At 52.0% G+C, this 17,543-nt stretch overlaps 1 long non-coding RNA gene across 1 annotated transcript; it reads right to left on the bottom strand.

Annotated features, from left to right (window-relative positions):
- Positions 1–709: 709 nt before the first annotated feature.
- LOC132330035 (uncharacterized) lies at positions 710–4,880 on the bottom strand. Its single transcript, XR_009487215.1, has 2 exons — positions 4,744–4,880; positions 710–1,097 (listed from the first exon to the last, which is right to left on the bottom strand). It is a non-coding gene; the product is annotated as an uncharacterized LOC132330035 (long non-coding RNA).
- Between the last annotated feature and the right edge of the window lie 12,663 nt (positions 4,881–17,543).

The following is a 17,543-nucleotide window of genomic DNA, read 5'->3' as shown; positions in this document are numbered from 1 at the left end:
TTAAATGCCTGCCTTGGTAGTGCACTCCCTGTCCTTCCAGTAGCAGCAACTCCTTTGGGCAGTGAACCCAAAGTTCATGCACTGGATCCTTGCACAGTGGTTCAGCATCTCAGTGGGGTGTGGGAAGGAGCTTTTTCCCCATCCTCTGCAGCTGCTGTGGGACACAGCTGAGCTGTCAGTACTGGATGCTGCCTGCCATGGGTAGGGGCTGCTTTAGGTGAGATCCTGGAAGAGGTGCAAACTAGCTCTTCTAGGCAAGGTGAGAAAGAGCATGGGGTTTGCCATACAGTGATTTTGAAATGCTACATAAATTACAAGGACTTGCACAATAGCTTATCCTAAATGCTATTCCTCCAGCTGTTAGGTTCCTGGTGGCAGCATGACACCATATTAAAGTGGAAATGCCCCCAAAACACAAGGGGCACAGCCAGGGTCTCCCAGAGGTATGTGATGGATGGGTGAAAACAGAGAGCCTGTTGCCTATACAAATACCTTCTCTAAATATGTGTTGCTGCAGGGGTCATCTCCAAGGCCCATAGGGAGACAGAGGGCATAACCCTTAACTTTACTCATCCTGTCCTGTTTATCTTCTCCAAAGTTTTGTTTGGTTTTGCTGCCTGGACTCTGAACAGGAGATTGCTGGGCACACCCAGGCTGTTGTTCTGACAATGTGTATTTTTAGAAGAGGCTCACAATTGCTTGCAGTACATCAGGAGGTAGTAATGTATTTATTTTCTAAAATGCCATTTCACTTCCAGAAGGAAGAAAACATTCTATAGTTGTGTGGTTTTTTTCCCTTGGGGGAAGATGTGCCACAAACCTCTAGTAGCTCTTTGATAGCAGATATTTCTGTGATGGCCATAACTCCCCTCCACCCCTAATCTGGTCTCTGTGCAGGAGCAAAGATTTACATATTCCTTGTAGGAAGAGCTCACAGTTGCCTTTTCTTCCTGAAGGTTTGAGGCTCAGTTGCTGCCCAGCTGCAGAACTGAATCCATAGGGCATTTTGGAGGCTTTAACGCCTATGGAATTCAGTTCTCAGAGCCAAGCAGCCAGTGCGAGTCAGCTTCCCCAGCTCCAGCCAGCTGTGTCTCCATCTGCAAGGGGGAAAAAATAGCAAAGAGCTCATCATATCTTTGACACAGGGCAGGCACTGAGCTGACACAGATTTTTGCAACTGGGAGCTGCCACAAGGAGAAGACTCTGGCACCTCTCACCCCAGAAGTGGCACAGACAGACACAGCTTTCTTTGGAAACTTTGCTTAAGTTGGCTGGGTCTTTTTTTTTTTTTTTTCCACTGCTTCAACATATGCTGTTTGGAGTCATTGCAAAGTTTCAGGTCAGCCCTGAGCTCTGCAAACCTGCTAGAGCTGTAAGAGAAACACCATTTCTGCCACCTAGGACTGGTATTGGTGGGTGTGTTGAGAACCCCCTATGTATTTGCTCTGTGTGCAGGTGTCACACATCCCTTGGTCTAAACTGCTCTTCCTAAATGTTCTTTCCTCGGTGTGTGTGTCTGAAAAGGGGCAAGCTGTGCCAGGGGGATACTTAGTCCTATAGGAGCAGCCCAGCACTTCCAGGCACTGACCCTCTGCTCCATTCATACTGAAACCAGTGCCCACAGAAAACTCTTGAACTGGGAGGTGCCAGCTGAGGGCAATGGTTTGTGCAGCAGGTGCTACCATGGGTGGACCATGAGATGGAGGGGCTTTCTGCCCATTTGGAAGTGGGAAGGGACACAGGGTAATTCTGTGTAGAGTGAAAGGCCTTTTCCAGATAGCTCAGAGTGGATTCAGGGAGGGACTGGTCTCCATCTGAGTTATCCTGGGACTTGCTGGTGCATCCCACAACTACATACAAGCCCTTTGCTGCCCACTGCCCCCACCCTCTGGTTTGGGCTGCAAAGCTCACATGCAGGGAGGGGGAGACTTGAGGGACACACGGGGATCCCCCGAACACCCACAGAGCTGCTGATGCTGCTGGCAGCTTTGGGCAGCTTCACCCCTCAGTAAATGTTCACTTTCAAACCTGGGGACTGAGCTAATATTTGGCACAGTTGTGATGACAGTGGCTCAGGCAGGAGTAAGCACCAGAAGAGGATTCCAGCTCTTTGCCTGTATGTCAGCAGAAGAGACGGGAAATGACACACACCACTTTGGAGCACGGGCAAAGATTTCAATGGGGGAAGCACTGAGCGACTGTTGCACGAGCAGTGAACTCCATGATTGCTCAACTGCTGGCCCAGGGCTCTATTTTAATCCCTCCTCTGGGAAATACAGTTCAGTTGGGGCAGCATGAACTCACCATCCTGCTGCACGTAACAAGGCAGCCAAACCCTGTTGCAAAAGCTGAGGAATTCCAGGCTGAAAGTGCCAGCTCTGGTATATTCCAGGGACCATGTGCAGCAGTATCAAGGGGTTGCCTGGAGGGGCAGCAGTGGAGGGAGATGGGGTAAAGCAGAGCTTACACCAGGGTCCCCACCCTGCAGCAGGTGGTCAAGGTTAGAGAGTTTTCAATAGCTCTGAGCTCCTCAAACTCTGATCTCCCTTCTCCTCCTCCTCCCCTTGTTCTGCAGGCAGCCACCTGTGCAATCTAGTGGGCAGGAAGGCAGCCTGGCAGAGACATTGCAGCCATGTGGAAGCACCTGCCAGCCCAAAATGGTTGGTAGGGTTTGGATGCTTTGGGGCTGCTTGTTGTCCATCTCATGCCCATGGGGATGCTACCCTGCAGTCCATGGCTATTTGAGTGCATGGAAAACCTTTGTATTTCATTTTTTAAGATGTAAAACTCTCCTCTGAGGCATTTACTTCACATTATTGATGGATGTCTGCTGTTCAAAGTGCCATCCATCTGCCTTCATCCCTCTGCTGCTCTTAGCAAACATTACTTTCAGAAACTGAAAGGTGCAGGCCAAGGAAAAGCCTTCCTCCTCATCTTCCTCTGTGGACTGATTTGCAAAGAAAGAGGAAGGGTTTCAAGCAGACAGGCAGGTGAGCAGGATGGGGGTCAACACCAATAAGCCTTCCCTGTTAGTCCGACTTCCCTTGCGTCATGGCCCAGGGATGTGGGTGCTGGGGCTGAGTTGGACAGCCCAGCAGCCATCTGGCATGAATTCCCCCATGTCTCATCCTCCCCATTGTGGGGCAGGGACAGCTCCAGCACGATACTTTTGGCATCCTACCTGGGGCTGCTGGGACTGGGGCACCCCATTGCCAAAATGCACCAGAAACAATTTGATCCAAGTGCAATGGAAAGCTCATGGGGGATGAGCTGGGAAAGAAATGATTCAAATGCAAACTCAGACAAGCTCCAATTCTGATTTCATTCCTGGCTGCTCCTGTAAGCAACGTGCCCATGGCATGGCATCCACAAAACATCACATGCTCTGCTTTTGCTCCTTGGTTTTCCGGACCCAGCTTTGTCCTGTATTCATTCACCCAGGCAGGGCCAGGGCTGGATTTGGCCCTGTGTATTTGGGATTATCCCAAGAGCTAGGGGGTCTGCACTGAAGTGGGGTGCCAGGTAATACCTGGAAGAGCAGGGATGAATGGAGATGTGGGAGCCACCTCAGTGATGGGTATTTTGCTGGTGTGAAGGTGCCCTGCCCTGACCTGATCCTGTGTTTTCTGGAGGCTGTGTCAGGGTCAGGCTGCAGCACGGCACTGTGGGATGACCATTGCCCCAGCTCAACCCCGGGGGAATTGCATCAGGCCAGCTGCCACCTTTGCAGGTGGGGGTTTCATAGCTCCACTGCAACCTGCCTCCCTTGACCTTGGAGCTGGAGCCCTTGGCCAAACGTTGAGAGCTCCTCAAGGCTCCTGACCTCAGCCCAAAATGATGGTGAGTCAAGAGACACTGTGACAATCAGGTGCCCAGGAGGATACTGCTGCTGTGGGGCTTTCTCTGTGGAGCACAGCAGAAACGGCCACATAAGCAGATTTCCCCATGGCAAGCCCCGCTGGAGGCGATGGGAGGACAGAGAAGCAGAAGCTCACTCTCAGCTGGAGAGCTGCACCGCAGCAGTTCAGCCCTGAGCTGCAGAGGCACTGCGCTCTTTCTGCCTTTCGCTCTCCGCTTCCTCCCCCCTGTGGGTCCATGGGACAGGCTGGAGCGCTGCCTTCTCCCTCGCTCCTGGGGGAGACAAAACACAGGCCACTGTTCCAGAGCGGACGTGACTCCCAGGCAGCTCCAGCGCTCAGAGGTTAATGATTTATTGCTATATGGCTTAAAAAAAAAAAAAAGAAAAAGCAGAAGCGCCCTCCTTTTGGCATTTCCAGCTAATTATCCCGGGAGTTACTGATTAACTAAGACGTGTCTAGGCCCAAGCACCGGAGTCCTCTGGGTGCTGCACAGCCACCGGCACGGCGCTGACATGATGGCTGCAGCATTATTCCAGGTAGTTTCACTTTGTCTTCCCGGGAACATGCCCCCCGCCGTTTAAAGTATGAGACGCATGAGTCCGGTTTTGCAGGTTACCAAAAAAGCCGTGGATAGAAGTGAAGATGCTCATGCACACACACGGTGTCCGACACCTCCTGTCCCGCTTCCCGCAGCCGCGGGCGGGTGCGCTGCCATCAACCGAGAGACGTCACCACGTCCCCGCTGCTCGGCACGGGCAGAGCCGCCCTCTGCAGCGCCCGGGCTGCGGCTCCTTGGGGAGAGCAGCAGCCAAGAAATCCCCTCATTCTAGCCACAGCGGTCCCCCCGCTCCGGCACAGACCCTCCCTTGACCCCGGCACTCACCCGACAGCTTCGGCTCCCGTCGAGGCGGGTCTGCGGGCGGCGGGGCCGGAGGCACTGTTAAATATTGCAGCCGACTTACTCACTCACTTCTCTTCCTGGACGGCAGCGCAAGTTTCCACCCACTTCTTTCACCTTTGGTTTCCAGGCTTTCTGAGAAAAGGGGAAGCCGTGGGAGGGAGCAACCGGCATCCCCGTGCCAGGGCCACGGCCCCCAGCAGCCTCTCCTTCCCGGGAAGGGGCGGATGCCAGAGGGGGCCGCTTTCCCGGGAAATTGCAGCGTGGCTGGGAGTGCCTTGTACCCGTGGCCCAGCACTCAACGACCCTCTTGGGTTAGGCAGATTTTTCTCCCCAGCCAAGTGGAGGGGGCACCTGAGTGCTGCCTCCCTGGCACAAGCTCAAGGGTGGCTGCCTGACCAGCTCAGCCTCCTCCTTTGGGAGTGAAAATCCCCCCGGGACTCAGACATACCTTGGCCTCACCCCACCAAAGCCCATTCAGTTCCTCCTTTAATGCAGTGCCTCTGCAAGTGGGGACAGTGCCAAAGTTGGGGTCACATACACATCGCTGACCCTGTGATGAGCTGTGTCCGTCCCCAGCCCACAGAGCCCTGCCAGCAGCAGGTGCTGCCAAGGGCCTGGGAACATGCCAGCCAGCATTCTATTCTGCAGTCAGTGTTTCATCCAGTAGCATGCCCATTGGCATGGGGAAGCATGCCCACGTGGAGCTGGCTGTCCTCTCTGGGGACATAGATGATGTTCCCTGGGACATAAAGCCTCCACTGGCTACTGCCAGCTCTGGTGGGTTAGCACACGTATCTGGTGAGATTCCTTTTTCTTAAGGTCCCATTCTCCACCATTCTGTCAGTGCCATCAAATGCACAACTATTGTTTTTGCTCAGAAGTGACCTCAGGTCCCCTGGGGTTTCCCTCTGCCAGTAGTCTGGAAATGAAAATCTGGGGCCCCAGCACTGGCTGTGGCACTGAGCTGATGGTGGGGTGAGCACCACTGCTCCTTCTGTGCCACGGTGAACAAACCTGGAAATAAACTGGCAAATCGATGGGGGATGGCGAGATGCCTTACGTGCCTGGCTGCCTGCACCGCACTGCCCTGCCCAGGCTTGACAGCTGCCCCACAGGTTCAGATAAAATTTACAGGGTGTTTTTGCCTTTTGGAAGCTGCCATGGTGTTTCTGGAGTGGGAAGCACCTGGAAGGCTCTGTCGTGGAGGTGACCAAGCTGGAGCCACAGTTTTGTCAATTCAAGCCCCCAAAACAGGCAACATCAGCAATTCAGGAGCTCACAGTGTATTTTCAGGTGGTCAGGTGTGATTTGGCTGCACACCACAACTTTGCATGACTACCACTCTCTGCCCCTTAGCTCCATCAAGGGGCTGGACAGGAACTCTGGCATGTGGGTCTGTGACCTGAAGTATCTCTGATTTCTCAAGGCGGGGCTGCCCTTCTGCTCACCTGCTGCAGTCCCACCCAAACATGACACAGCTTACAGCACCCAGCACTCCCTCCCCACAGCTATCATTTTTAGCAGCTCTAAGTGCCACACTGGAGGTCTGGAGATCTCCCTGCTCCTTCCTTGCTGCCTGCTCAGTTCTTCCAAGGCAGCAGTGCAGCATCATGGCTGTGACACTGATGTCCCCACTGGGGATGAGGCCTGGCCAAATCCCTCTTTAGTGCGGGCTGCATTGCTTGTCCTTGCTGAGGTCAGACTTTGGACATCCCTCTGGCCACTGCTCCTGATACCTTCTTGCAGGACAAATCCTGCCCCCAGAAGGATTATCCTCCTCCTCAGTACCATGGCTGGCTTGGCCACTTCTTTGCACCCTTCTCCTTGGCACATGGATCCCCCACATGCTCCGTATGTGTCTGCCTGCTGGGAAGGGTCTGGTGAGCTCCTGAGTTGGAAAACCACTGGGGAACAAGGGAAGAAGCAAAGAAGCAGGCAAGAGAGAGACACAAGTAGAGCAAACAGGGAAGTCACTGCAGGCCTGGTGCCAAGGGGATGGGCATCAAGGCAGCTCAGACCCTGCACGGGTGGGAGGAAGGGAGTGCACAGCTTTGCTAGTGAACAACTTTGCCAGCTCCCATGATGCAGGCTGTGGAAGGTAGAGGAGGAAGAGTGTGCTTGGAGTTGGAGTGACAGTCTGAATCACAGTTTTGGTAGGTCTGGTTGGCAGAGGTGAGCGAGCAGAAGCAGTCTCTTGGGTCACACTGCAGCATGCGGGACCCATCCTTTCCCCACGACATTGGCACAGCTGAGACCCGGTGCTGTTCCTAGTCCCCATTTCTCCAGATTCCCCCAGTCTCCTTCAGCCAAAGGCAGCAGGTGTGAGTGAGGAGCAGCCTGACCCAGCCCCCTGTGGAAGGACAATGGCTTGGCATTTACTGGGGGGAAGTGGGAGCTTCCTGCAGCTCACAGTGCTGGGAGCATGGCTAGACACAAGGGGTTTGCCCTTGTTGGGGGGCTCCTGTGGGAGAGGAGGCTGGGGAACTGCCCCTGCAAGGCTGGGACTTCACCCTGGGGGGAGAAAATCCACCTTCAGCCTCTGGGGAAGTGGCAAAGGAAGAGAGCAGCTGGCCTTTCTTACCCATCCAGAGAAATTAGGTTGAAATTCTCCACCTTTGATCTTCTGTGACTGCAGAGAAAGCCATGCAGCAGGACCAGGGTGTGGTTTAGGGCTCAGAAATAAGCCAGCAATTAGAACATCTCAGTATTACTGCTGAAAGCAGAAAGTAGCCCTAGGGAAGGGCTGATGTGTGCTTTCTGAGTGCCTGAGCCCCACAGCCCTGTGGGGTTTAGGATGAAAGCTGATGCATCTGCTCCTTGCCCTGGGGCAGGACACCGGAAAGAGGATCAGTGAAATGTCTGCGGCCTCCAGGAGTGTCCCAGTGGCAGCCACTGCCTCTGGGGCTGGAGTGGAACAAGGGCTTTCATGGCTATCTGAGGTGGTCTCCTCCTGGGAGATTCAGTCTCCTGCCAGGAGGCTGCTCTAGCCTGCAGCCCCAGGCTGTGCACAGCAAGAGAGCTGTGGCTGGAGGTGCTGGAGGCAACAGCCGCTGTTTGGCCCTTTAGTAGAGAAGCCCACAGTAGTGCCAAGATCCAGGGTCATGCCCAGCCAGCACCTGCTGCCCCTCCCCAGGCAGTTTCTCTCAGGTATAGACTCACAGATGTCTAACACAGAGCTAATTCCACACTTCAGCCTTACAGTCCATCTCCAGACTTACAAACATCAGGCTTTGTGAGGTTTAGTGACCGTTGTATATGTCTCCTTTTCCTTCTCCCCTAAGCCAGCAAACTGCCTGCAAGCCCCTGTTCCTCCTCTGAGAAACGTCCTGCATGAGAGAAACTGCATCTTTCAGCCTTGGGAAGAAGGATGTGGTGTTAAGGGACAGCTTGGGCTCAGCAGGTGCTTTTTCTCCTGACAGCGTGAAGACAGAGATGCCCTTGCTGAAAGAGCTGAGCAGCCATGGTTTGTCCACACAGCCTGATCCTCAAAACCAGGTTTGAGAGGCCATACCAGTGGCCTCAGAGCTGGGGTGGCAGGACAGGCAGCTTGGCTGGTGCTCAACCCGTTCTCAGCCCCTTTGTTTGTGTTGCCAGCCCTGACTGCACACAGAGAGCCTGGAGGGGCCTAAAGGTTCCTCCATCACACCAAGTGTCCTGTGGGAAGGGGCTGCTCCTACAGCGCTTGCAGATGCACTCAGACCTCACAGCCTTGGGGATGCTGGTGTGGACTCCTGCCCTCCAGGCCCTGCACTGAGCATTTGCATGACTGCAGAGGAGCTCAGGCATGGTTATCATCAATGATGGCCAGCATCAAACCTCCCCCTGCAAAGGCCTGGCCAGCAGTGGGTATTTTCCTGCCAAGAGGACTTGCTCTGCCTCTCTCTCCAGCAGAGCTTTTTGTATGCAGCCAGGGTTCTGCTCATGCTGTGTGGCTCTGAGCTTGGGCTCCCCCTCCACCTGCCTGTCTGTTTTTAGCCTATGCCATATTTTTGCATCCTTTGAGACCTCCTGCTGTCTGGCCACCTGGATAGAAATCTGGTGAGATTTCATGAATGGGAAATGCACAGAAGTTCAGATGGTGTGACCACCAGAGATGGCATTTAGCTCTCTGGAGCAACTCCTTCTTCCTCCAAAAAGATGCTGAAAGCAGCACATACCCCATGCAGCTCCCTACAAAGTGTGATCTGCCAGCATAAAACAGTCCCCTCAGTGCTGGCAGACCCAGCAGAAGCATGGTCAGGGGGAAAGGAGTTTCTTGGGATGTTTTTCCCTCAAGGTTCCTGTTTACCCTCCAACCCTCATCCACGGATGCTGGCAGCCTTCCCCATTTCCATGTAGCTTTGCAGAGGGAGCAAAACAAGCAGCTGTGGCTGAAGAAGTCTGGGAGATGGAGGAAGGCTGAGGAGAGGAGGGTATGGGGAGGCAGAGGTGCCCCCTTGGCCCATTGCTGGCACAGCAGCCTTGCCTTCCAGCAGCCCTGAAGCAATGTGGAAACCAAATCTGCCGGCAAGGAAGGGAGGAAAACCACAGGGCTGAGTCACTCCTTGGAAAGCATTTGCATCTGGACAAATTCCAGCCAAACCCCCTTCCCACTACCTTTGCGTGGGGTGTCAGGGGTGGCTTACAGGAATGGCCACATCCTTTTCCCCAGGACAGAGCCTCCCTGGCCAGTCACACTCTGCCAAAGCTGGGCAGCATCCACTGCCAACTTTGGCAGGTTTCCATCAGGAGAAAGGAAGGCTTTCCCAGGGGGGAAAGCTCTGCTGGTGAGCAGAAGCAAGAGTGAAGGCAAGTGAGGCTGCAAGGAAGCTGAGCCTCTTCCCAGAAATGGCAAAGTGGGGTGTTGCCTTTCAGCATCTCCTGAAAGAGTCAGACTGGGGCTGGTCCCCCATCCAAGCTTTCCATTAGCAAATGGGCAGGATTTGGGATAAGAGTCTGCTCCAGGGGTTTAGACAAGGAGAGGAGCAGCATGCAAGAAGGATGGAGGATTGGGAGCATCCCAAAGGCTGACCCAGCACCTGCAGAAGCTCAAGTTTTTGGCAGGGGTGAAACAGGGGCTGGGAGAAAGGTTGCATGGCTGGAGTTACCTACTGGTGGTGGGAACTGGCAGGGGCAGAGGATTCACCCAGAAGGTCAAAGGCTGGAAAAAGCTTCTCTGGGAATGAAAGTGCCACGATCAGTGTCTAAGAACTTGGTGTTGATATTTGCTCATGTTTTAAATTTCCCTGATGTGCAAAGTCATGTTCCTGCTTGGAAAGACCTTTGCCAGAGTCAGGTGCTGTGTGTGACTAGAGCAGGATGGGTCCTGGGATGGGTTCCAGCTCAGGGAGGTACCTCAGGATGAGATCTCAGTGTCTGTGTCCGGATCTGAGATGCATTGCACAGTGCTGGAGCTCTGTGCACCATCTCGGTGATGTCCAGCCTCCCTTTCCTCCCTCTAGTGGTTAAAATCCCGGCATTTCCCGGGGCTCCCAGAGCCCCCGGCAGCACCCGGCGCTGGGGCACAGGGAGTAAGGGCACTGCCCCTGTGCTGGGACAATGCGTAGGTGGCCCTAGCCCCTACAGCCCTCCTGACAGGAATGCTCCTGCCTGCCCCCGGTCTCATCTGAGAGGAGATGGAGTTTTGCAGGGTTTTTTTTTTGGATTAGGGACGGCGTTACACGTAAAGGGAAGCTTTCAAGCATCATGCTGATTCCGACACTGCTCCATGCCCACAAATGCGCGATGGGGAATACCAAGGGAAATGTCGGCTCTTCCCTAAGTAATTTCTTTCAGCTAGCCTTGCAATTAGTCCTTTGGAAAAAAAAAAAGAAAGAAAGATTTTGAGCTTTGCCAGCACTTCTCTTTGCAAACGCTGGTCTCGCCCTGTAAGTAGGGCACAGTGGGAGGCGAGAGCAGTTCACTCTTGGCATCGAGCTTTCCTCAGCCAGCCCCAGGCGGCTGAGATGAGAGTGCCCGGGGGGCTGCGCTCCTGCTCGGGGAGGGGGGAAAGGAGCCTGCAGAGGCGAGGGGTGCCCGGCAGCGAGGGGTGCCCAGTGCCTGGCAGCTCGCCTGCAGCCCGTGACCCGGCTCAGGGCCCACTTTCCCCTTCTGCCCCCACGCTCCATAAGCGTTTTGCAGGTGTGCGTGAACCACAGGTTTGCTCCTGCACTTGTGGACAGAGAGGATGTGGAGAAGGAGATGCGGAGCTGCTGCTCCCTGAGCCCGGAATCGGTGCTGAGCTACTCCCGGAAATCCAGCCGGGATCCACCCACTGTTTACAGAGAAGAGTGCCGTGAATCATCTGTTCGGGGAAGGAAAACACAACAAACTTGGGCCTTTTGAAGCTTTCCCGGCAAGTGGGAGCTGCTGGGAGAGCACCTGACTGGGAGCACACTGGGTGTCCTGGGAGTAGCAGCTAGGGCTGGCTCTGGAGGGATCCATATCCTGGGACAGGCACCTGTTTCTCGCCCAGCCCATTAAATACGGGTGGCTGAACCCATCACAGCTGGCAGCAGCTGTGCTCTGCTCCCCGCAGGCCAGCCCAAGGGGGCTCCAGAGTGAATTTTCCAGGGAGATTTCCTGGCTGATGGGGAAAAGGTGGCCCTTGACAACAAATGCTTTTCTCTAGATGTGAAAGCAGGAAGGCATTGATCTGGAAATGGGTTTGCTATAGAAGACTACTACATCTGCCTGAGCTAAGGGACCAGAGCCCTTGGAGATGGCCTGGGGTGCTCCCCCTGGCTTGCAGAAGGACACAGGCCTGCTGGGGTCTTCTGTCAGCCCTCTGGGCTGTCTCAGGTGTCCTCTGCCGCTGGGCAGATGCTCAGGTAGCTAAACCAAGCCCTCAGCATCACACACACAAAAATGTTACTTCTATGTGAAATCCATGAGGTAAAGAAAGGTCTTTGTGTTTGCCAAGAGCTGTGTTACCTTCCAGCTGTGGCAGCCAGAGCAACCACTGTCCCAGATGTGGCCTTTAAGCCAAGCTGCCCAGGGCTGTGGCCTCAGGTCTGCAGCAGAAAGGGAAGGTGGATTCAATTAGCACCTGGAGAACGTTTGGGATGGGGTCTTGGCATCATTAGGACCCAGCACTGGGAGGTGGTAAGAGCAGACTGAGGGGAGCTGCCAGCAAATAAAGGTCAAGGAAGGCAAACCTGGCAGCTTGGTGTGATTCTGGGGAATAGCTGGGTGTCTCCCAGAGGTGCGCTCTGGGATCTTCAGACAGTTGCCAGGCACAGAAGGTAGAGGTAAGTAGGGATACAAGGGGAGAAGACCCCTAAAAGCCAGCAGGGACCCTAAGGAGAGGTGGAGATAGCTGCTGTGTGGGTGGAGAAGGGCTGGCCTGGCACAAGGGCTGCAGCCCTGATGCCACCTTGGCTGCCATCCCAGCTTTGGGCCCCTCTGGGTGAGGGAGGAGCCAGTGCCAGAGGGGACAGGGCAGCTGGGTCGTGTGCAAGGGGTTCAAGTGCAGTAGCTGTGACACTGTAGCAGACCCCAAGGAAGTGTGGGTTTGCATCCCAAGTCAGAGCTGGTGCCCCAGTCCAAGGGAAAATGTTCTGCACTCATGGCTAAATGAGGGGGATCAGAAAAAAATGTGGCCTGTGGGAATGTTATCCTTCAGTAGAAATGCAGATGTGCCAGCCCTGCATGCTGAGGGAAGGATTGTGGCTGGAAGGAGCTGGAACAGCAGAAGGTACAGGAGAAGAGAGCTTCTGGGCTGACCCCGTACTTGAAGGCAGCTGAAAGCTAAAATGTTGGGATTTTTTATTTTTCTTTTAATGTGCCCTGTGTCTCAGGGTGTAAATCCTGTGACCTGCTGCCTGTCAGGAGCAGATGCAGGAGTGAGAGGTCCTCACGGCAGAGGTGGAGAACTGTGCAGCTCTGCAGGAACACGGCCACTGTGGCAGTACCGTGGCTGGCAGTGGGCACTAGAGGGCTGCACACTCCCGTCCTTGCTGCCGGAGGTGTCTCTCTCTCACACTGCACAGCCTGGTCTGGAAATGCTGATTAACTTCTGACAGACTCAGTGACCCGGGAGAGATGAAAATAACTTTGAAGAATGGCAGTTTGCCACTACATGGCCAAGGCAGTGATTTTTCTTCATTTTAGTTGTGCTTTCCCCGAGCTCTGCTTGCAAGGTGAAAAGAAGTAAGTAGTGCATGGGCTTGATGCTGGGGGTGTGTGATGAGCTTGTCCAGTTTCCTTAGCCCCTGAAAGTTTCCCCAGCACAGCCCTTATTCCCAGGAAAGCTGTGTCCTTTGCAGAAGCAGTTGGGTCCTTGGGTTGTTTAGTGTAGGTAAGGAGTGGCCGGGGATGGTGCAGGTATGGCTGATCCCGCCTCAGATCTGGGTGATGTGCTGGGTTCCCTCCTAACATGGATTTCTAGGGAACCTGGCAGCACTGCAAAGGTGTAAAATGAAGGTACTCTTACTCTGAGTCATCTAAAGTAATTTTGGGGCAGGGATTTTGTGACCACTTATGTCCACTGCTTTATTTTTCTTACCTGTTTCTGGCTGTTTTGTTGGCCTGCAGGAAATCCCTGCGGCTTTGGGGCCAGCAGTGGCCCCCTCCACCCCTCATGGTGGTAGACAGAGATGGTTACCATGCTTCTCCCTGGGGGGAAGGTTTGGCCACGTATCCACAGGTGTACCAGATACCAAACTCCAGAGTTATCAGGAGCGTCAGCGTCAGCCTGGAAAAGAGAGAGGAAGTGATGGCAAGAGGCTCTTGCCTCTGGGGGCCATGGTGCTCATTCCTTCACTGCCTGTGCCACCTGCCCTGTGTGACACCACTGACCTCCCACTGGAGGACACACTGGTGGTAAGCGTGGTGGATAAAAATCCATCATGTCCTTGTTGTGGGAACCAGACAGGATGGATCCTGCGACTGACTGAACATCTCAAGAGTTAGCATGGGAAGAGAAAGTTTGTGTTTGTGTGCCAAATGTGGAAAGATAAAGGTGAAACATTGACAGTGTTGCCTGACATGTCCCATGGCACAAAGGGATTCAGAAAGGATTCCTGCTGAGGGATGGATTTGTGAGGGGTGCAGAAAAGGATTCAAAATTCAAATCAGCCTGGAACAACACAAAAAGCTGGCCCACCCATTGTCAGGAATATTGAGCAGATCACTGCCTCCCACCCCAAATAAAGATCTGCACAAAGGGCGTGTTGGCAATACTGGACCAAGGAGGAAAATTTGGATGAGCAGTATGAGGGGAGAAAAAACTTAAGTTGACTGGGGAGTATATTCCATCAAAAAACGTGAAACAGATAAGTGGCAAAAAAAGGTATTATATAGGAGCCCAGTGAAAAAGAAGAGGAGGGACCTGGAATGGGAAATGTTGCTGCCATTGAATTGCATGCAGAAGGGGAATTGAAATCCCACTGTGGAAGTGAATGGGAGAGTTGTTGCAGACTGGTTACCCCCTGTAAAGCTGCCTGTGCCTCACAGGACCTTTGAGAGAGTGAGCACATGCAGCTCCTACCAAGTTGCATAGCACTGTAACATCTCACTTCAATTTAATATTTTTATTGTAACACCTTATACTTACAACTTGAAATATATTATCAGTCGTGGGTTAGCTGGATATGTCCTGCCCACTGTTGTGTTAAATATCCCAGGTACATTGGCCATCACAAGCCAGTTTCCATTAGGGGCTGGTGGTGTGTAGGGATGCTAAGGGGCTCTTAAGCATGGCGTGACACCTGTAATGTGAATTTGAGGCATAAACCACTGGTTTTGACTATAGTGAACGGGCCATCTATACTTAATCTGGAACAGAAATATGTATAATTTATGTGTTTTGTAAATAGCACGAGGATAAATAGTCAGGCCCCTCATGAGAGGCAGGGGCTATCCTGAAATATACAGCAGGGCAGCATGAACTGATGCACTCTGTACACTGACAGAGGTGGATAAAGTAAAACCCCTGTCCTCAAAGGTGAAAATTGTGTGGAAGGAAGGCATTTGTCAGAGATGGTCTCCATATGAGCTCATCAGGCTGAGTCCTGCCTCATCCTACCTTGTAATAACCACCAAGGTTGGAGGGAAAGGAAAATATGACTGGTTTTGTCCTCAGAAGTCTCATATAAATGGAGTGTGAAGAAAGAACTGCAGGAACATGTGGGGATGAGGGAATGTCTGCAGGCATTGCTCAGGGCACTGATAACGTGTAAAGATAAGGAAGGAAAAAGCCAGCACTTGCTTGGGACATGAGGTAAAAATCAACCTGCTCCAGTTGCTCCTGCTGGGAGAGTCGAGAGAGAATGTAGCAGGGTCAGGTGGGAGATATTTAAGACTGGTATTTTTTTACTGCTTGGTAGATGAATTGTGATGTGGCTTTATAGAAGTATTTGACCTGTGTTTTCCTGTGACATGGTGACCATACTTATTTAGTAGTACTGGTGTTGGTGGGCAGGAGGTGAGCAGAGATTCTGCTAACACAAACCCCTTCCCAATGGCGAGCTTTCTGAGAGATGGGCTAGCAGATATGAAGGTAATGGGAGTGATATGAGACACAATTGTCCTTTAGTACAGAAAGCATCTGATTTCTCTAGGTAAAAACTCAGATTTGTTGCCTAAATTTGTATGCAATAATTGAAGTGGATGGAGTTCTAACAATTTTTGTGATGAGAGTATTTTGCTAAGACATCTTGAAAAATACTGTGATCCCAAAGAGACTGATAACAGTCAAGTGTAATGGAACCTTAACCAGAGCTGGAAAGATTGCTATGGGGGGCTGTAGAGGAATGTGGATGTTAGGCACACTGGGATTCAGAAAACAAAACATGGGTTTGTCACCAGGTTGTTTAGACCTTTCCCAAGTTGCCTGTGTGTGCTGTGCTACCTGTTGGTTACCTTGTCCCAGGAGCTGAGTGATCAGAGAAGAGCTGGAGGGGTGTGGGAGTTACTAGTCAGGATTTGCTTTGTAAGAGCACCTCGCTGATTCTAGTGGGAAACAAGAGGCATAGACTATTTTTCTGTTGCATGAAACATTCTTAGTGTGGTGATCTAAGTGGGGCCCCAAAAAGTGACAGGTGCTTGTGGGTTCCTTGTCTAATCTGACTGTCAAAGTACAGAAGAAACTGCACAAAACTTGTATTGTCCTAAAAGGGATAATGGGATAGTAAAGAGAGATAATGTGTGTAGGACACCCAGGATCTGTTTTGTCTAAGACACTTGCTTGAGTGGAGCAGAAGGGAAAAGGACCTGAATTTGTCTCATGCCCTGGAATGAGAAAACCAGAAGGGCTGGGAATTGCATGTGGCATGAGCTGGCATATGGCTCTGAACCTGCAGCAGTGTGGGTGCAGTGGTCAGCAGGGAGCTCCCATGTGGGACCAAACACCAGCTGCTTGCAGGAGCCCTGCGGGTGCAGGACCTGTGTGCTGCGGATGCAAAAGAAATCCTTTATTTCCTGTTCTGGAGTTCAGCTCTGCAGAACAGGCAGAGACCATTAGACCCCATTGAGTGACCTCCCATCTTTCACAGGCCTTGCAATTTCTTCCTGTTTCTCTTGACATCAGCCACTGATTTATGCTGAACTAAAGTACATATTTTTTCCAAAAAAGACAGATCTGAAGACATTGGGAAATGAGAAAACCAACATTTCCCCTGATAATTTGTTCTACTTGTTAACCACTGCCACTCTTTTCCTGTTTCTTATTTTTCATTTCAGTCTGTCTGGTTTCTGATGCTAAACATTAGTTTGTGTTATAGATATCAGGAATAAATCAAAATGCCCTCTAGAACAGTACCTGCTTTCTTTTTGGAATGGGGGATATGGTAATTAAATCTCTTCAATTTGTCTTGGCTTTGCAGAAGGCTGGGGTTTAGTGCTATTGCTGCTGGGGAAGAAGCAAATCCCATCCTTCTCTCTTAGCTGGCTTGTGCCTTCCGCCTCACACCCTGTAATGCAGCAGGGCAGGGAACTGGTTCTGTTGAAATATATAAACTTTTTGATGCCTTGGGGTTATTTGGAGTTTTCAGTCTCTCACCACGGGGCTATAAAGATGTCTGTGTGGTGCTAAGCCCAGCATGTTGAAGAGGCTGGAAGAGTTCCAGGTAGGATGCTTTTGCAGCAGAGCCCACTTTCAGGGACCAAACTGCCACCAAAGACTTTTGTTTAGGGATGCTTTTCCAGTCCCCAAGGTAAAAGCAAAAGGCCCCTGTGTCTGACCAGTGCCAAGCACAGCCAGCCTTGTGTGCAGGGCTGCTTAAGAAGCAAAACCAGAACAGTTACAGATGATAATGAAGCAATCCAGCTTTTTTGAGTGTATGAAAGTGAAAAATGCTTTCCTTGCTTCCTTCCCTTTGAAAACCCACAGCTGCTTACTCTGAGGGCAGAAATATAGGCAGAGCAAGCATGTACTGCAAATGTACACCCTGATCCTCTTGGAGGGTTTGGCTGACAGGGAGAGGGAACATGGACAGACCATTAGAGATTTATAAATGTTTCTTGCAGGATCAACCCAGCTAAGGCAAAGGTGAATTAACTTACAGAAACTCAGTTAATTGAAAGCCCATATGAGCTGGAGCTTTTGGTAGGAAAACGCAGGAAGATTTTGTTTCTACACACACATGCTCCTTTCAGTCAAAACAATCTGGATTAGCAAAAGGATCTATTGAATAAACCAGGAAAAATGACTTTGATGGGAACAGGGAAGGTGTGCTTACAGTACCAGGAAGGAGAGCTGAGGAAGTGGCAACCTTTAGCAGAGGCAGGGAGCAATGAGCTGTCTTGCTGTGACTGATAAGGAACATGGATGAAACTAATTGATTGGATTAATTATATTCTTC

This window comes from Haemorhous mexicanus, chromosome 7 (genome assembly GCF_027477595.1).
Source record: "Haemorhous mexicanus isolate bHaeMex1 chromosome 7, bHaeMex1.pri, whole genome shotgun sequence".
Classification (NCBI taxonomy): Eukaryota; Metazoa; Chordata; class Aves; order Passeriformes; family Fringillidae; genus Haemorhous; species Haemorhous mexicanus.
This window is presented reverse-complemented; position numbering and strand designations above follow the sequence as displayed.